Source organism: Sus scrofa, chromosome 4 (assembly GCF_000003025.6).
Source record: "Sus scrofa isolate TJ Tabasco breed Duroc chromosome 4, Sscrofa11.1, whole genome shotgun sequence".
Lineage (NCBI taxonomy): Eukaryota > Metazoa > Chordata > Mammalia > Artiodactyla > Suidae > Sus > Sus scrofa.
Genome location: NC_010446.5, coordinates 58,254,077 through 58,272,970, shown reverse-complemented (window position 1 = coordinate 58,272,970; position 18,894 = coordinate 58,254,077). Strand labels below are relative to the sequence as shown.

General features: G+C 34.4%; 1 pseudogene; it reads right to left on the bottom strand.

Annotated features, from left to right (window-relative positions):
• LOC100512896 overlaps positions 1–18,894 on the bottom strand; it is a 182,065-nt pseudogene that overhangs the window by 47,399 nt on the left and 115,772 nt on the right.

The window sequence follows — 18,894 nt, the reverse complement described above, 5'->3', positions numbered from 1 at the left end:
ACATGAGTTGGTACCTTCCACAGTATAAAATATAGAACAAGGGAGTTCCCGTCGTGGCGCAGTGGTGAACGAATCCGACTAGGAACCATGAGGTTGCAGGTTCGATCCCTGGCCTTGCTCAGTGGGTTAAGGATCTGGCGTTGCCGTGAGCTGCGGTGTAGGTTGCGGTCACGGCTCGGATCCCACGTTGCTGTGGCTCTGGCGTAGGCTGGCGGCTACAGCTCTGATTCGACCCCTAGACTGGGAACCTCCATATGCCACAGGAAGCGGCCCTGGAAAAGACTAAATAAATAAATAAATAAACATAAAAAAATATAGAGAACAATACAATGTTCTATATCTATGACTATTTTGAATTAACATGGTTTGACACAGCGGGTCACAGTGGGAATCTTAATGACGTTCTACCTGGATTGTTCATCTGACTCCCATTTTCTGTTCTGTGGTGTGTAGATGTTAACTATGCTGAGGGTAATTTGGAACTAATTACCAGCCATGTCAGTGGCAATTCTCCTACAATGATCAACCATCTTTTCTCTGAAGAAAATCTTTTCTTGGCTAATGACAATGAAAGTAAGGAGATTTCAGACTGTTTTCTGGTTTCTTTGTCCCCAAGAGGGTTTTTCTTCCCCTCGAAAAGTGAAGAATCACTTAATCATAAATAAAAATTTAGATTTTATTTGCACTTAAAATAGATGCTAAGAATGACAACAGTAGACTAATGTGGCAAGGTATGCAAGGAAGAACTCCGCCTTAATCATTGTTTGTTCTATTAAATGAAGTTAAAACAGTGTAGAGGCAAGTGTAGTGATTGCTAAATGATTTATCTAAATACTTAAATACTATTGTGTTATCTTGTTTTTCTTATACCATACTTCAGTCATCTTACAGAGTAATGTGCATGCTAACCTCATAAGTACAAGCTTTAAACTTAGTAACTTCTATGAGAGAGATTTCTGAAGTCTCTACAGTGGCAGTACAAAAAAGACAATTTGGAATGAATTAATTTACAGCACATACAAGATTTTGACATGATTTTGATAGTTCCCATTATGAGAGAACTGATATCCATACAATAGATACATTTTGTAGGTTTAATAACATTCTCAGTTAAAGTAATCCAATTAGTTTTTAATGTTCACTTGATAACTGATCCTAAGACACAATATTGTACTAAATATGTATAACCATTATAATTAATGTAAATTTCCTTCGGGAGAGCAACTTTCTTCTAGTATATTTGGAATACCTAATTAGACTACCTTTAGAGAAATTGTGGTTCAAATAAATGCATTTATTTTAATAAATAAGTATCTTAAATGTACCAAAAGTATGGTATGTTAGACTCTTTAATGAATAGCATTAGCCTCATAGAAAGCCACTGGTACCTAAATAATTGGGTTTAATAATTAGAAAAATCAGCTTTTTTTTTTTGGTCTCACCTCCAGCATATGGAAGTTCCTGGGCCAGGGATCAAATCACCACAAAGACAATGCCAGATCATTAACCTACTGCACCACAGTGGGAACTCCTGGAAAAATCAGCTCCTTTAATGTTGAAGGTTCACTAAGTTTACTTTGGTGATCATTTCATGATGTACCTAAGTCAAACCATTATGCTGTACAAATTAAACTTATACAGAGCTGTATGCCAATTGCATCTTCATAAAACTGGAAAGAAAGAATTATATATAAAGAAAAATTAAAACTCATATAAATATTTTAAAAGGAAAAGAAAAATCAACATCTTATTCTATAGTCACTGACTTTGTTATCAAAACAAAGTTAGTGAAGAAAAATTACAAATAGAATAATTGAAGCCTTTGCACCATGAAATGTAACTCTTACAGAATATAAAGATTTAGTATTTAGCTATGTGATTCAGTAAAACATGAGAATATTTTTGGGCAGAACAATTATAAGCTGAAACCCAAAGGCCAGAATCCCATGTGAACTAATAGATTAATGATGCTACATAATTTTTATCAAATACAATACTTAAATATGTTTTCCCTGTGGAATATGTAAATATAAAAACTGGAAATCATTTTATACACCTATTTTTTTTCAAAGGTGAAACCTTCTATTATTATTATTACAACAAATAATGTAATCTATCTAAAACAACTATGGTCTTCTCAAAAATATTTAAGTAGCAAATTTGACAAGGCTGTTAATGTACAAAGTTGGAATATTTTAAGAATCCTTAAAAACAAATGCAGTGTATTAAAACATACCAAATATGTCTAAATCCTTGAGTTTATTATTGATAAAGACAAATACCATATGACATCATTTACATCTGGAATCTAATATATGGTACAAATGAACCTATCTACAGAAAAGAAACAAACTCATGGGCAATGAGAACAGACTTGTGATTGCCAAGGGGGAGGGGGAGGGAGTGGGATGGAGTGGGAGTTTGGGGTTACTAGATGCAAACTATTGCATTTAGAGCAGATAAGCAATGAGATCCTGCTGTATAGCACAGGGAGACATATCTAATCACTTGCGATGGAACATGGTGGAGAATAATGTGGGAAAAAGAAGGTATATTTAACTGAGTCAACTTTGCTGTACAGCAGAAATGGATAGAACGTGGTAAATCGACTATAATAAAAAAAATTTTAAATTAAAAATTAAAAAAGCAATAAAACCTGACTGATCACCTTTGGAAGAAAATGGATAACCAGCCCATTACTTTGAAAATTGGCCAAAATTAAAAAAAAAAAAAAAGAGGAGAAAGAGAATAGCAGGGGGGGAGAGGGAGAGAGAGAAGACATACAAACTTCTAGATTTTTGTTATGAGAACTACAATTTAGATTAACTTAAAAGTTGATAATAGAAGTGATAAATATACCACTTATGAATTAGCTTTTCTACCAACCAAACATACCTCAATCTAATCAGGCCTCTAAGTACCAATTCACAAGAAATGTAGAGGCAGAAAAAAAATGTGATAAATGACATCATGGGGAAGATATTGACAAAATCTAGAATATAGGAAACAGGGCCAATATTCTGTTGTTTTTTCCAAGTACCACAGTAACAACAATATAAAACAAAGGACAAAGAGAGATAAATAAAATATAAAGGGGGATACCAACAGATAAAGAAATAGCAAAATACAAAGTTTATCTGTGTCCTGAATTAAACCCCAGTTAAGAATTATAAGACAATTGGAATGTGAATACTTCTGAATATTTGAGGATATCATGTAATTTTAGGTATAAAATGACATTTGCCTATGTTTTTGAAAAAAAATTATCTTTTAGTTTTATAATGAAATGATTACAGATAAAAGGATAGGTTATCTGAGATTTAATTCAACATTATACTGAAGGAGTTCCCATTGTGGCTCAGCAGGTTAAGAACCCCACAGAGTGTCCTTGAGGATGCAGGTTCAATCTCTGGTCTTGCTTAGTGGGTTGAGGATCCGGCATTGCCGCTGGCTGCAGGATAGGTCTTGGATGCAATTTGGATCTGGCATTGCTGTGGCTGTCGCTGCAGCTCAGATTCATTCTACCCCTAGCCTGGGAACTTCCATGTGCTGCAGGTATGCCCTGGAAAAAAAAAATTGATTGGGAAATTTTTCTTGTATCTTGATGATGGGTACATGCAGATTCTTCCCCTTCGTTTCTGCTTAGGTTGGAAATATCTATAATAAAATTGTAAGGAATAAAGAGAACACTTGGATCTGTAGGCAGAGAGAGTTTGAGGACAATGTGTTCTGTGAGGAATGAAGCCACTTCTGCTGTGTGAACATTTGTAGACTCAGGATGCTGGAGTCTCAGATTGCAGGAAACCAGCCCTCGAGTTGCATGAGTGAAGAGTTGAAAATGAGAATCCCACAAAAAAACTGTAACCCTCATTGACAAGACAATGAAAATGAGAATCCCACAAAGAAACTGTAACCCTCAATGACAAAACATATACATCTATGAGGAGAAGTTGGCAGCAAAGAGATGAAATTCCTCTAGTTTGCTCTAAATGTAACTGGGATAGAGGGACGAGCTAAAAGACACCAAAAATGAGGCTAATAGACAAATCCAGATAGTATTATATTGTACAGTATAACTTTCACTAGTCAGTGGATTTTTTAAAAATAGGCAAACAATTACATATTAAAAATCAAGAGATGGCAAATTATATACTGAGTTGTTAGGATGGGTTTGCACTGATCAAGCATAAAAATAAATTATTATGATAATTGGGAAACCTGATTATGGGCTGTTAATGAAATGATAAGGAATTATTGTTAGTTTTTAAGTAGGCTAAAATCATGTCTTTGTTAGAAAAATGTCTATATTTTTAGAGATGTGTATTGAAGTAGGTAGTGGTGAAAAATTATAATATTTGAAGTATGCTTTACAAATGTGTTACTTACCTCTACCTCTAGACCAGCAGCAGCAGACTCATCTGCGACTTGTTAGAAATGTAAAGTTTCAGTCACCACTAGAGACTAATTGAATCAGAATTCACATCCTAAGGAGATCTTCAAATGGTTGTTATAGACATTAAAATTAGAGAAACTGATCTTAAAAACTGCAACAAAGAACAAAAAAATAATGAAGATACATGAAGACAAGTTGTCAGAATTTTCATGTTAAATCTGATAGACACACAAGATTAGTTGCAGCATTATTCTTACTTTTGTATGCTTTGGATATTCTCATTATTAAATCTAAAAATATAAAAAGAACTCAAAATGCAAATTCAATAGATTAATCTGCATAAGTTCTTCAATACCCATCCCTGCTATGTCTCTAAAACTATATAATTTTAAAATTCAATTCTACTATATTGATGTTAAAGAAAGAGATGTTGTATGCTACTTAAACTCTAAAGTGTACTGGAAGGCAGAAAATTCTGATAAATAAGGTTAATTTTCCCTGAAACTTATATGATAAACTGGAAAATTATGTCATGAAATTACTAGAATGTTCAGCATTAATGAATGAGCACAAGTTGTGGTTTATGATAATGTAATTATATTTAAAGCATAACTCTAAAATCAGGTATTTTTATTATACATCTTGGCAAGAATCAATGTTAAATTATACTGAATTTGATGATTATAGAATCAAAGTTGTAGTAATTAGAAAATAGGAAGAGTAATATTAAATCAGATTATTCTTAAAATGTTCAGAAAGAAACGACCAAATTGTATTTTTGTGTATAGGGTGTAACTGTGAGAGAAATTGTTTTCCATATAATTTCTTAGGTAGAAGAAAGTATTGCATATGTAATTTTGAGAAACTGTAGTGCTATAACACAAAGAAATTGAAAGCCAAGAAAATGACAATTTCCATGCATATAGCATATAAAAATTACATTTTGAAGCAACAGGGCTGTAAAATTACTTCAGCATCTTTGGCCAATTCATGTGCATACTACAATGACAAACATCATTCTTATGTCTATTCAATTCTCAACAAAATTAGAGAAAAACAGAAGAGAAAATCATTTTCAGTTGTACATTTATAAATGCATGATATCCTAAACTTGTGCCCATGTTTCTTTGTGTTTGAAAGTACTATTTTGTCTAATAATATTTTAAAATTATTTGTTTTCTTTTGTATTTTTAGATCTGCACCTATAGCATATGGAGGTTCCCAGGCTAGGGGTCCAATTTGAGCTGTAGCTGCTGGCCTATACCACAGCCACAGCAACACGGGATATGTTGATCTAGACTACAGCTCACAGCATCTCCAGATCCTTAACCCATTGAGCGAGGCAAGGGATCAAATCTGCGTCCTCATGGATGTTGATCAGATTCATTTCTGATGAGCCACAATGGGAACTCCCAAATTATTATCATTTTAAATTATTAAGATAAAGTAAATATTTCCCCAGGAAAATTTCTACCTCTTCTTCCATATTTACATATATGTATATAAATATGAACATTGTTACAAAAACTATGTAAAAAGCTATGTTTATGAGTAAACTTTATATTCATGGAACTAATGGATCCAGTTAGACCCGAGAGTATTAATCAAATCCAGACTGGTATTTGCTTTTATTTTTTACTGTTAGGACATTTCACACTTTTATTGAAGACCTCAAGACCTTAAGGTTTTTTTGGTTATATTTATCAATATTTTTTACATTGAAAGTTTAAACAGGCATTTTAAAAGACTAATTGATTCTAAAATAATGATAAGAAGCCCATTACAGATAATACTAAACAGATTTTTAGAATAATAGTTGTATATTCAAGAGGAATAATATCAAGGAGAAAAGTGTGTCTTTAATATCTGTCTTAACAGAAGATAGCTGAATTCTCATATCTATTCATGCATCCAATCTGTTGTGATAGCAGAAGACATTCTCCAAAGTGGTTATACCAGTTGTTCTGCATTTTCAACAATGCATTGGAGTTCCCGTCCTGGAAACTCAGCAGTAATGAACACGACTAGCATCCATGAGGACGCAGGTTCTATCCCTGACCTCTCTCAGTGGATTAAGGATCCGGCATTGCCATGCTGTGGTGTAGGTCACAGATGCAGTTCAAATCCCACCTTGCTGTGGCTCTTGTGTAGTCTGGCAGCTGTAGCTCTAATTATATCCCTAGCCTGGGAACTTCCTGCATGCTGCAGGTGCAGCCCCCAAAAAAGACAAAAAAGAAAGCATAATTTCCATATTTTTCAGTTTAAAGGTTCTAGGTGATTTGCAGTAATGATTCATTATGATTTTAGTTGGCATTTCTCTAATGATCAGCGGGTTGAACACCCACTTTGTATGTTCAAATAAGCATGTGTATATCCACTTTGGCAAGTATCTATTGAAGCCTTTGCTGAGTTTTCTGTTAGACTGTCTATATTTTCCTTACACATTTATAGAAATAATGTGCATATTCCTTTTCAGAGATATGCTGTTGGAATGACTGCAACCATTCCATTCATTCTCTCTTAATGTACATAAGATTAATGAGTTGTTAATTCTAATGTAGATCAATTTACTAATTTTTTAAATATTTAGCACTTTTTAGAATTCTTTGCTTCCTAGAAGTCATGAAGATATATTTCCAGTTCTCTGCCAAAAGCTACATTGCCTAAAGTCTTATTTTAAATATATGCTCCATAGGGAATTCACTTTTGTGTATGGTGTGAGAGGGGTTTGATACATTTTGTTCCATATGGAAAACTATTGACACAGTCCCGTTTATTGAAATAATTTTTCTTTTCCCATTATATTATAATAACTATTCAAATAAAATATGTTCATATATATCTTAGGTCCATTTCTGGACCCTACCTTCTCTCCTATTGGTCTCTGTGTCTCTTTGCACCAGTATCACACTCCATTAATTACTGTAGCTATATGATAAAATTTGATATCAGGTGGTATTGTCTCCAAATTTCTTTTTTTTCCAGAGTGTCTTAGCTATTCTTGCCCATTTGTTCTTCCGTATAATTTTTTAAACTTATTGTGGTAAAGTACACATAACAAAATTAATCATCTTACCCATTTTTTTAGTATACAGCTTAGTGGCATTAGGTACAGTCATATTGTTATGCAATTATCACTGCCAGCCATCTCCAGAATTCCTTTCATCTTACAAAACTGAAATTCTAAATCCAGTAACAATAACTCCTTATTCTCTCCTCCTCCTAACCCTCAGCAATAACTATTCCATTCTCTGTATTATGATTTTGAGTATGCTATGTGGTATAAGCAGAATTCTACATTTTATGACAGGCTTATTTCACTTAGCATAAAGTTCTCAAAGTTTATCCATGATGTTGCATATGTCAGAACTTCTCTCCTTTTTAAGACAATTTCTCCATTGTATGTATATGCCACAATTTTCTTACCCTTTTATCTGTCATGAACACTTGGTTTGCTTCAACATTTTAACTGTTGTGAATAATATTGATATGAACATGACTGTACAGATATCTCTTTGAGATTCTGTTTTCAATTCTTTGGAATATTTACCCAAGAGTATAATTGCTGGATTATATGATATTTCTATATTTGATTTCTTTAGGGATATTCATGCTGTTTTCCACAAAGCTGTACCATTTTATATTCCCACAAATAGTACACAAGGATTTCAATTCCTCCATATTTTCACCAACCCTTGTTATTTTCCCTCTCTCTGCCTCTCTCTCTCTGTTTAATAGTACTCATCCTAATGAGTATTAGTTGTTGCCTGGTACATTTGCTTTGCATTCCCAAATAATTAGTCATGTCGAGTACTTATTATGTGCTTATTGACCATTCATGTGTCTTCTTTGGAGAAATATTTAAGTCATCTGCCCCTTTTGGAATGGAGTAGTTTGGTTTTGTTGCTGCCTCCCACAAGTGCATGCAAGTTGCTCCAGATCACATGCAGAGATGCCTGCCCACAGGGATCAGAGGTGAGAGACAAGTACTGTTGCTGAGCAAACAGCTTAAGTTGACCAAAATTAACTGCAATTTACCTTCCAAGGTAAATTTCTTCCCTGGGAATCCACAAGCCTTCACTAGATTCCAGAGTTCCAAAATAGTTACATAGGATGGATCCTGCTACTGCGATTGTTGCCCAGGTGGGGAGATAGATTCCTGGTGCTTCTCCAAGTGTAAGTTTGCTTGTTTTCAAATATTATTTCTACCTTTTGTTGATGATCAATGCTATTCTTTCTTTTAAAATTTCATATTATTGATGGGTCTGTAATTGTCCTTTATGTATTCTTGTCAGGTTTTAGAATCAATCATTTCCTGGTCTCTTATAAAGAATTTGGACGTGTTCCTAATTTTCCCATTCTTTGGAACTACTTGTAAAATATTTGTAAGTGTTTAGAATAATTCACAAATAAAGCCACCTGAGCTTGGGATATTCATTGTGGGAAAAGTTTTATGAAGTAATTAAATTATTTAGTAAATACCAGCTGATCAGATTTTTTATGTCATTTTCTGCCAGCTTTCTTAAATTGCGTCCTTTTTTTGACAATTTATCCACTTCATTCAAAATATCAAAATTAATGCCTCAAAAATGTTCATTATAACTTTTTGTTGTATTTTTATATTCATAACATCTGTATTAATGTTCTCTTTGCAACTGTAAAATTTTTCATATACTCGTATAACTTTTCTCCCTTACTCCTAAATACTTTCAACCAGAAAGCCACGTTAAAAATATATATTAATAGGCTTTTCTATATAACGTTCTTATTTCGTTGGCTTTCTGCATAATAATAATTTTAAAATAAATAATAATTATTATTATTTATATGTGACAGAATTATAATATTAATTTATATGTGACAGAGTCAGATGACTACAAATCAATAGATCCACCCTGGTCCAATACTACATTAATTTATTCAAGAACAAATAATTGATCCCTTGTTTTTTATGTGTGGCAATGTTGTAAGCCCTATAGACCAACAAGATTCCTACTTGGAGAGCTAGAAAGCAAGGAAATACAAAATTATCTTGATACAAAAAGATCAAGATAATTTCAGGCAAAAATATGCCCTGTCAAGGAAAAATCCTACTGCTCAGTGGCACGATGAAGGGGAATGAAGTGAGGACGTTCTAAATTGGATATAGTAAGTAGTAACATAGTATCTTATTAAAACTTGGGTTTTTAGCAGAAACTTAAATGACCTGAAGGAACCATCTGAGTAAGAATCTGTAGAGAGCACAGAAAGGAAGTTAGAGTGGCTGAAAAGGAATGATCTCTTTTTATTTGTTTGTTTGTTTTTTGTTTGTTGTTTTTGGGGGGGTTACCTTTTTTTTTTTCTACTGTACGGCATGGTGACCCAGTCACACATACATGTATACATTCTTTTTTCTCACATTATCGTGCTCCATCATAAGCAACTAGACGTAGTTCCCAATGCTACACAGCACGATCTCATTGCTAATCCATTCCAAAGGCAATAGTCCTCATCTATTAACCCCAAGCTCCCAGTCCATCCCACTCCCTCCCCCTCCCCCTTGGCAACCACAAGTCTACTCTCCATGATTTTCTTTTCTGTGGAAAAGTTCATTTGTGCCAAATATTAGATTCCAGATATGTGATATCATGTGGTATTTGTCTTTCTCTTTCTGACTTACTTCACTCAGTACAAGAGTCTCTAGTTCCATCCGTATTGCTGCAGATGGCATTACTTTGTTCTTTTTTATGGCTGAGTAGCATTCTATTGTGTATATATACCACATCTTCCTAATATGCTGATGGACATTTGGGTTGATTCCATGTCTTGGCTATTGTGAACAGTGCTGCAATGAACATGCAGGTATATGTGTCTTTTTCAAGGAAAGTTTTGTCCAGATATATGCCCAAGAGTGGGATTGCTATGCCATATGTAGTTCTAGGTATAGTTTTCAGTGATCTCTTTTGCATGTGTGATCTTTCCCTTCTATACATTGCCCCTACACAAATGAACAAAAGGACTCTATTTTTGTTAATATCTGTATTTTATTTTATTTTTTCATTTTTATTATTATTAAAGTATAGTTGATTTACAATGTTTCATCAAGCTCTATTGTACCACAAAATGACCCAATCACACACAGTTCCCTCTGTTGTGCAGTAGGATCCCATTGCCCATCCACTCCAGATATAACAGTTTGCATCCCCAGAAACCCTCAAAATGCCCGTCCCTCCCACTCCCTCCCCTTTCCTGCCACCCTGGAACCCCAAATCTGCTCTTCTTGTCCATGCTCTGTTTCTGTTTTTTGTTTGTTTGTTTGTTATTTTTAGATAGGATCATCTGTTCCATATTTTATATCCCGCAAATAAGTGATATCATACGGTATTTGGAGCTGGAGACTGTCATACAAAGTGAAGTAAGCCAGAATGAAAAGTGATGATCTTAACACTTCCTTCGGTCCATATTAGAATGTGTTGTTCAAGTGAGCTGTTATAGCAGATTACTTTCCTATTGTAAAACTTTACAAGTGACAGCCATATATGAGTAGGAAAAATAAAAGGATTATACAGGAAGAAGAAACCTGCACTCAGCAACATTACAGATGAGAGCATTCATACAACTTGGAATGTCTGGATTTCATCACTGTTTTTAGGGTGCAGTTTCTTTGTAGTGAGACTGTGGTGACAATATAGTCAAAGGATGAAAAATGTCTTTATTCCTGTGTACCTGTCTTAATTTTTACAAGCTTAATTTGATGTCGGTTGTCAGGTGATCACAATGTTAGACAGGACTTGCACAATTTACACCCTCTTCAAGAGTTTAATGAAAACCAGTGCAATTCTTGCCTGAGTAATAGATGCAGACTATTGCATTTGGAGTGGATAAACAATGAGATCCTGCTGTATGGCACAGGGAACTATATCTAGTAACTTTGATGGAACCTGATGGAGGATAACGTGAAAAAAATGTATGTGTGTGTGTGTGTGACTGGATCACTTTACTGTACAGCAAAAAAATGACAGAACACTGTAAACCAACTATAATGGAAAAAATAAAAATTATTAAAATAAAAAAACCAAAGACATCTCACTTCAACAGCCCATTTAGAGAAGTGTTCCAGATGGAATCTACCTTTCTACTTTCTTTGCAAGAGGACAGAAAATGACAGTGGAAATGCCGTTTTGTTCCCTTGAGGGGAAAAGTCAATAACTATTTCTATAACAATTTGTTTATAAAACCCTAAATAATAACCTATATTAATAGTGTATATATTTGACAGAACATTGTAAATCAAATATAATAATTTTAAAAAATAATAATGTATATATTTGTCTGATTGTTCACCAGTGATATACTTCTCAGCACAAGGTTGAAAACCGCAGATATTATCTTCTGGGACAAATTCTACCAGCTCTAAAAGATTCAGTTTAATATTTCTTTCTAATAATTGAGGAATTAAATAATTTATAGTAAATTAATTATTTGCTGTACCAAAATTACTAACACAAATCCAGTCAGAACATAGCTCAAGTTTTTAGCATATTTCTCTCACATTTTTTAAGACAAATGGGACTGTAATTAATAATAATTTTTTCAAGGACTACCACACCAGAACAACTTACTGGACTATATGACTTCATTATATGTAAGATATTATTTTAGGAGATATAGATGTATATTTAGATGAAGATATAGATACATAACATATATACACAAATAATTACAAGATATGCAAGATAGATTCATCATGGCACATCCTATTTTTCTGAGCTGCTCTGAGATGCATTTAACTTAATATGGGTTCTCTCGGAGTTCTGGCACTGTGGTTAACGAATCCAACTAGGAACCATGAGGTTGCGGGTTTGATCCCTGGCCTTGCTCAGTGGGTTAAAGATCCGGCGTTGCCGTGAGCTATGGTGTAGGTTGCGGATGCGGGTTGGATCCCGCATTGCTGTGGCTCTGGCGTAGGCCGGTGGCTACGGCTCCAATTTGACCCCTAGCCTGGGAATCTCCATATGCCGTGAGAGCAGCCCAAGAAAATGGCAAAAGGACAAAAAAAAAAAAAAAAAAAAAAAAAGGGTTCTCTTAGCATAAAGAGCATTATTTTCTGTACTGAGGTTCAAAAAAAATGTATTTGCTAATATGTGCCTCTATAGCAACTAAAAATCTTGGCTTCCCACCCTTCAACGAGTATTTTGAATATCTTACAATTTTCTGCAGAGTATGTTATCAGTGACAAAAAAATGAAGATTGATAATATATTAAAATGATATTAAAATGTAATTATCATTCTTTAAATTCATCTTCCCATTTACGTTTTAAATTGACTCACGTTTCTCAGAAAAAAAAAAATGCTAATCCTTACATCACTTTTTTTACTATGTAAACCATATTTAAGTAAGAACTTTACTTTCCTATATTCCTCCATAACTTGTTTTGTACATTCATGCTTTCATTTTGCTAATGAGCAAAAAATATATAAATGTAATATTTAGACTTTAGACATTTGCATTGTGCAGGACAATCCATAAAATCGATAGGTTCTTAATTTTAATGCCATCAAAGACAACTTTCATGATTTTAATTATTTTTGGAAACACAACCAGAAAAATGAATGTAAATTTGAAATGTAAAGAGATGACCAAGCTGATGTTTTTCATTTCAGACTTAATATTTGTACTACTCAATGGGACAGATTATAATTATAAAAATTTACTTCTCTGGGGAGACAAATCTTTGCCTCTGCATTGTCTTATCTGTCTAAATGCCATCCAATTTATTTTTCATCTCAGAAATTGTATTTTTCATCTCTAGGATCTCAGTTTGGGTTATTTTATTTTATCCTCTATATCTCTAAGATGTTGATTCTTTACCTGTTTGAACCTATAAAAGCACTTGTAACTGTTTGAATGTGTTTGCTTACAGATTATACCATCTGCATCATTTTTCAGTCTGTTTTTCCTAATTAATTTTTTTATGGGTTATATTTTCCTTCTTTGCATGCATGGTAGTTGTAGATTACATGTCAGATACTATGAATTTTACTTTATTTGATCCTGGGCATTTTTGTATTTTTTTAAGATTTGTAACTTTGTTCTAGGAAGTAGTTAAGAAATAGTCTGATCAATTGATGCTTGCTTGTAAGCCTTATTAGGGTGCAACTGAAACAATTTAGTATAGGGCTAATTTGGTCCTACTACTAAGACTATATCCATTGAATACTCTTTGTGTGTTGAGTACTCTAGCTGATGTTGCATGTATTAAATTATATTTGTATACTCTTAAAGGAATAAATGCAACACATGAAACGATAAAATAATTTGTAAAATTAAATGTTATTAAAGAAAAAATACTTTCTTCTAGTATTGTAGTATTTTAACATATTTAAATATTTCATCCCTAAAAATTTTATTTTGCTAATAAATATGAAAAAAGAATCCAGCTTTATTTTTTACAGATGACCAGGGACTTGTTCAAACACCAACATTTGACTGTATTTCATAAAACATTATGCCACTGCTTTTTATGGGTTATGATTATAATTAACAGCCTTATATAATCATTGTCCTATGCTGCTTATTGTTCAAAACCTAAACAATTATTGTTTAATATATTTTATTAATTTTTAGCTGTTTAAGCCAGGAGAGTAAATCCAGTTCCTATTACTCCATCTTGTCCAGAAGGTTTTTGTTTTTTTTTTTTAATGGCCCCTGCAACATACGGAAGTTCCCAGGATAGGGTCGAATCCGAGCCACAGATGCCAGCCTGTGCCACAGCCATAGTAATGCCAGATCCGAGCCACATTTGTGAACTATTCTGCAGCTTGCAGCAACTCTGGATCCCTAACCCATTGACCGGGGTCATGGATCAAACCTGCATCCTCATGGGTATTATGTTGGTTTCTTAACCCACTGAACCATGATAGGAACTCTAGAAGTACAGGTCTTAACTGAACTTTCTCTCTTTTATTTTTTTGTTCATTTCTTTTCTTTTAATTAAAGCATAGCTGATTTACAATGTTTCATCAATCTCCATTATATAGCAAAGTGACACAATCACACATAGTTCCCTGTGCTGTACAGTAGGGCCCCACTGCCCATCCATTCCAAATGTAACAGTTTGCATCTACCAACCCAAAACTCCCCATCCATCCCACACTCTCCCCTCTCTCCCCTGGCAACCACAAATCTGCTCTCCATGTCTGTGATCTGTTTCTGTTTTGTAGCTAGGATCATCTGTGTGCACTTCTTCTTTTAACTGTACTGAAGTTCTTTCCAAAACAAGGCCCTAGGAACCCCCAGATTCAAGTATACTGCTAAACTTGGTCCACTGCTATCTTATATTCATGCTTGGGTGTTCCTTCATCAACATTTAACCTTGGGATAGAATATGTGACAGCACAGGACTCCCTCCTCCATAGCATGAGTCTTTTGCTACTTTCAGAGGTAGATGAAGGTCATGGCAGAAAATACACAGGAACTTTTCCCTGGAATTGGGATGGCATGAAAAGCACCAGCTGTGAAAATTACCATCTTTCCCTGACCCTTCCCCTCCAGTTTCTAAAGATATAGAAGAAAACAATCTTCCTTGAAGATACTGGGTGACAACTGCATAAAACAAAAACGCATGGTTCCAGTGCACCATACTTTCAAATATCCTGAGGTAGTTCAATTGCTGGGTGAACTGATTGATGCATTCACCTCAACAGCCAGGTGAACCCATTTTTTGAGGAAGCCCACTCTACTCTTGGTAGCATGATGGGCCACTGAGAGTTGGAAAGGGTGCAAAAACCCTGAGATGATCTGAAAATTATTCCCCTGGGAAGGCAATTTCATAAATGCAGTCTTCCAAGCAAGTGACACCAAACTTTCCCAGGTGCTCCTCAATCACAGAGTTCTCCATAAGAGGGATGATTTTATTCTTGACCTTGGCTTTTCTATGTTTCAGTATGAGTTCCCTAACAGGCTTAAGTTTTGGAAATCCAAGGTTCCACTGTATGAAGCATTTTTATGGTTTGAGGGGTTACTTTCATCAAGACACCACTGAAAGTCTTATTCAGGGTAAGTTTTGCAGTGGTCCTCTGTACCAATAAACTCACCCCATTAATTCTTGGGATGTGTACAACAAAGGCCAAGGAATATTTATCTGGCACCTCCAAGCCGTGAGACTGATTCACATCTAGTTGTCTAAAGTGCACTCTGTCAAGTAGTTGCCCACCAGGAATCACGGAGGAACCATTCTAGTCATTTAAACTTGGGTTCTTTTCCTTTCCTCTGCTCTTTCTTTTGCAAAAGTGCCTGCTTTCCCCAGGGGGAAGGGCTTGAAAGGCCTTCCTCTTTTTCAAGAGATTTTCTGGAACAAAAGGGATCTTTTTGCTTGGCTCTTCCACCAGCACCTTTCCAATACTGTGGCTTTAAGCAAAATGTAATACCTAAGAAACGTTTCCAAATTTTACTGTAGAGATCCATCACTGGTTAATAGCATATATTCCCAAACCTGAGACACCTAGAAAACACCTACTCATTGTTAAAGTTTTATGATAAGCAAAAGTTCCACCACTGTGTTTCCTTAGCTTACTAGTGATACATATTCTCTAATTATTCATTAGTTTGTCCTTGTTTTTGATTAGATATCAATTGCCACCTTTTCTCTAATAGTTTACACAAATTTCTATCAGTAACAACACTAACAGCCCTAACAATAAAAAAAAAAAAAAATCACCTTGGAGGACCACATTTACATCATGTGATCAAACTTTTATCTTACTACCATAAAAATTATGCAAAAAAATTGGAGTTCCCATTGTGGCTCAGTGGGTTAAAAGCCCAACATAGTTTCCCTGAAGATGCAGGTTCAATCACTAGCCTCACTTAGTGGGTTAAGGATCCAGCATTGCTGCAAGCTGCAGCATAAACTGCAGATGCAGCTTGGATCTGGTGTGGCCTTGACCGCAGCATTGGCCTGCAGCTTCAATTGATTCCTAGCCTGGGAACTTCCATATGCCACAGGTGTGGGTATAGAAAGAAAAAAAAACATAAAATATAATCACTATCTAGTTTCAGCATCATTAGAATCAAAACAAGACATCCTAACCTCAAAAACAAAATACTCTAACTTTACACATTTAACATTTTAAAATAAATTTTTATGGCATCATCTTTAATTACCTCAACATAGACTAAGATGAGAAGATTTTTCTTTAGTGATTTGGAAGTAGGGGTGCTGTAATTCATCTTTTCAGTCCAGTTTTTGTACAATATTTGTCAAAAGGTGATGGTTCAAAAAATTGTTGGCTAAGTGATGGAATTCATTTGATCACTTTCACTCTTCCTAAAGTTTTAAATTACTCTTTAATCTAAGAGAAAGTCAGATAATTTTTAGAGGGATTTTCAAACCATGCTAAAGTGTAAGCCTTAACTTCCTCATCTGAGAAAAACTAGTTAGAAATAAATGTCGCTAAATCTCTCCAAGCTTGTGTCTTTATACGCCCGTTATTTCAATCCATATCATTTTCAAGATTTGCTAAATATTTGAGGTGATCCTTTCTCTCATTAAAACTAGAGATTTTATGTGCATACTGAGTATATTGACAAATAACTTACTGATAAATGACAATGCCGCTAATATTGACTTCATCCCATCTTCATGAAATGAGCTAAAACTTCAAGAATATTAATTCATCTATTAAGGGTTAGGATATTTACATAATATTGCCTTAATTGTTTCTCTTGGGGATTTAAGACAGTCTTCCCAGGGGATAATGCCTTGGAAGATAATATGGGAAAAAAAGTAGAACCTTGATCAATTTAATTCCAACTAAAGGAAGATTCTATGTATAAGGTATTTGAGAAAACCAACTCACCATTATAGATTCAGATACATGGCTACATATATGAGAAATTTTTTGTAAATATTCCAGCATTTACCTCTGGAAGAAAAGATTTATTTAACAAAAATAACAACAATGTTATTATCCTCCTGAAAAGAAACCAAGTTTTTTAGATATCATTAAATATCCACTCAGTGTTCAAATTTTCCCAATTCCAAGTGTTTTTTATTTCAATAGCTTATTGTTTTATTCTGGATCAAAATAAAAGTCATGCATGGCAATTGGCTGAAATACCTCTTAAGTTTCTCTGTCTTAAAAAATTATTATTTTGAAATAATTTGAGATTTATGAAAAACTTGCAGAAGAATACAGAGAATTTCCTAATATTCTTTCCCTAATGTTAACAATTTACACAGCCATAGTACAATAGTACCGAGATATGTTTAATGTAACCCAAATTATTTAAAAATGGTTTTTGGCAGAGAAGCAACCGCTCTACATTTTACCTAAGAAAAGTATAAATTCTACGTTCTCTGAAAATTCGCCTCATTGTCCTCTGTCAGTTTGTGCCTGCCCAGTGCATAGGGCCCCAGTTAAAAACTATGCTATCATCTATACATCAGAGGAGAATGCCTGTGTGCTATGTTGATAGTCACTCTAAACAAATATTTATACAGTTGAGATCAGAGATATAAAATGTCAGTTCCAAATCCACCCATGATGGCACATATACCAGACAGATGACAAAGTCCGGCTCAGGTTATAAAGGCCTGTGAAATACTTGAATCATATTTTGCAACCCTTGAAAGAATTCAAGTTGGAGATTAGCAGAAACCAGGCTCAGTTCAGTCCCTAATCCCCTTTATCTGTCTTCTAGCCAACAAAATGAAAACCTGAAAGCCAAGCTGACAAATAGAGTGTGAAGGGCCTTCTACTGCATTTAAGAAAAACTGAGACTGCTATAGGTAGAAATCACATTTTATATTACTGTTATTGTTGTTGTTGTTATTCACAGAAATAATGAAAACAATACTAAATGACATTAGTCTGCTGGAATCTTTATTATCTATAACACTCAATAAATTAACTCCTTTCCTGTCACACTGGGCATATAACATGAAAACAGGTGCAGAGAATAGAAAGCAGTATCTGTAAAGACAAATGCCCCTGTGATACAGAAATCTATTCTTTTAAGTCCAATTGGATCCATTAAGATGTAAGTGTATATCTCTACAGTCCTGCTAAAAGTAAAACTTAGAAGTAAGTTGAAAAACAAAGAAATGTTGCCAGTTAGAAATAAAGCATAAGAATATTCTTCGTATATGGGGCAGGATGGAACTCTGCATGAAGTCACATACAGGAAGAACAGTATTTGTGACAAATCAAGTTGTGTCCTCACTGAGCACAGACATTTCAAGAAGGGTGAAAAGTGCTGTTTATTGAATGTAAGACAGAACATTCAAGTTAATTTTAAAGGGAAAAAAAAAGCAAAGGAGTTGCTTTCAGTCAATAGGATAGGCTGAACTGATATTGGGAATTTTTTTCTTCCAGTTTGAACACATAGTCATACATGTGTTTTCTTTTACATGTTGCTTTTACATACAGCAACACATGAAAAGCAACAAATAATAAATGGACAAACTTAACAAAAATTGGGATGGAGGGGAATCCCTAGTCCTAGGACTTAGAGGGG